General features: G+C 36.1%; 1 pseudogene; it reads left to right on the forward strand.

Annotated features, from left to right (window-relative positions):
- The first annotated feature begins 850 nt into the window (after window positions 1–850).
- On the forward strand, window positions 851–1,088 carry LOC111878465 (uncharacterized; annotated as a pseudogene).
- Window positions 1,089–2,682: the final 1,594 nt, after the last annotated feature.

Here is a 2,682-nt window from a genome sequence, read left to right on the forward strand (position 1 = left end):
CCATACAGAGGCTTTTTAAGCCATGCAATGACTCCATTTTATAGATCCATCCTTCCAAGGTCTGATTCTCACGTAAAGTTGCAAACTTTATGTGAATACAAAGTGCTAATGGCCCAAATCAAGCTAGGGCTAGGTTTTAAGACAAGTATGCTTCACAACCAATCCAAGGGTTGATACTTTATTACTTCTTGGACCAAGACAAGTCTAGATCTGGAGCTGCAACCTCAGATCTAGACTCAATACCCGAAATGGATCCTAAACATGCTAAAATGGCCCCAAATCTCACTCATGAATAAATCTAAATGCAATAGAGTCAAGGTATCAACTTGTTACCTTTAAACTGATGCCCACAACAAAAGAGTTGAATCCTCCAGCTCTTCTATGATCAAATCCTCCTAGCCTTGTTCTTACAATTGCTTCAAAACACACTTTCTCCCTTCTTTCACTCATAAATGGGGCTTGGGTCGTTTAGGGTTGCTTATGGCTGTCAAGAGGTAGTAAGGGGGGTTGAGGTAAGGACTTGAGGTCCTTTAAATAGGGTACAAATCCTAAAATTAGGGTTTTCTCTTTCCAGCACCAACTCGTCGAGTCCAGCCGCTGACTCGGCGAGTTGGTCACTTAACTCATAACCAAAACCCACTCTGACTCGACGAGTAATCGCACCTACTCGTTGAGTAGCTTCCTGAATTTACACTTTAAGCCCTTAAATCATACTTCTGAAGTTAGGATGTTACACTCACTTCTTCATAAATCCTTCCATCTCTCCACTGTCACCGACGTCGGAAGCCTAACACTCAACATTTCGTTGGAGATCCATTCAATTTAGTAAAAAAGGAGAAATCGAAATGAAATGGTGTGTTTCTACTTTTTGGTTGACTAAACTCGTCAAGTGAGACAGTGCATACCTGCGGCAGGGCTTTGTTCTAGGTGCGGCGGCAGAGCTAGTGCAGCAGATATGAAGACCGCCACCAGGTTTTGCTATGTTCCGTTCTACTGGAAATCGTGGAAAGCTATTATGTGTACTTTTTGTGGCGCCATTCTTAAAACTTACCAGTGATTTGATCGATTAGGGCTATAATTTACTGAGGAAGTCGATTATTTGTTGAGATTGAAGCTCTTCTAATCTAAGATCTCTAGAAGTTTATGAAGCCTATTTGTTGAATTTAGTGAGATCAGGCCTCGCTTCAGTAGCAGAAGAAACAACTCTCAGCCCAAGCTATTCAAAAGAAGGCAAATGGCAGTCACTAGAAGGTAGATGACAACTGTATTTCTCTGTATAGGTCTCTATTCAGCATTCCTCTTCCCCTGCTCTTTCTTATACTTTTGGTACCTAAACAAACCCTTACCTTTTCGTTTGATTTCTTTCTTGTATCTATCAATGGGATAATCTTATGTATCTGTGTTTATACTTTATATGCAGATCATGTTTTCTACTTTCAATTCCCTTTTCATATTAAGTCTTTTTCATAACTTTGATTTACAGGTTTTTTGCCAAGTTCTTTTTCTATGTATGCAATCTCTCTCACTTTAGCATTGTTTCTTTTTTGGATGCATGTCATGGTTGTTGTTGTTGCAGCAACTGGAATAATTATTTGTTGGACATTTTCAGTCCTTTCTTTTCTTCTAATAACAGTCTACTCTCTACTTCGAAAATTCAAAAAGGGCATTTATATCAGGGGCGTTTATTTCAATTACACTTTTGATACATAATCTTTTATAAACAAATTTGTTTCTAAATTTTAACTTTCTATTTTCTAACCACTTGTTATGTTTTTGTATCAGACAATTTCAATAGTTATGGATTACTATTACTATGGGAAATGGATATCATATGTTATGAATATGTTGGTGTTTTATGTTTTAGGAGGTGGAGAGAGTCATTTATATGGAACTGAAGGGCCTTTATTTTACATGAAGAATGGATTTAATAACTTCAATTTTGCTCTTATTTTTGCACTGATGTTTATGGTTCTGTTGCCATTTACAAAGAAGAAATATGCCCCTAATATCGACTTGATCCAAGGTTTCTAATGCTTCCATCAAATGAGTGACGTCGTTCCACCACAACTCATGTTTCTGGCATCATGTAAGTTTCAACTTCAGGTGTTATTTGCACTCGTAGGTGAGGGTATTTATTTGAACCCATCTGTAAGATATTCAAAAACCTAAAAATTAATATCTGAGATAAATAAAATAAAATAAAATAAAAGTTAAAAACAAATATGTTTTTATTTTTACCCATGTCAATGAACTTCCATTACTTTCAACCACACATAATAAATCTTGAACATGTGATTGAGCATCGTCTCTTTCATTTGTATATGAGATCCAATTTTTTTTCATTATGTAAATTTATTAGTTTTTGAGTAATGTAAGGGGTAGAAAAGTAATTTCTTTATTACCTATTCAAGTTGAAAGTCTTTTTCCCTTAACAATGCAGTGGTGGTATCTGATGTGGAACGATTAGAGCCTGGAGTTCTTAACTATTTTTCCAATCTATCTAATTCTCTTTGAAGACGCTTCACTAAAGCTTTGTCTGAAATTACCGTATTGACCTGGGCATTTGTACTTACTTCTTTTGCACAACTTGCAAATAAAAGTTTGTTTCTTGATTGTTCAACATGACTTCTTGCAGGGCTCATAGTACATTTATTTAAATAGCTTTTAACATGGATGATACTT

Source organism: Lactuca sativa, chromosome 4, assembly GCF_002870075.4.
Source record: "Lactuca sativa cultivar Salinas chromosome 4, Lsat_Salinas_v11, whole genome shotgun sequence".
Lineage (NCBI taxonomy): Eukaryota > Viridiplantae > Streptophyta > Magnoliopsida > Asterales > Asteraceae > Lactuca > Lactuca sativa.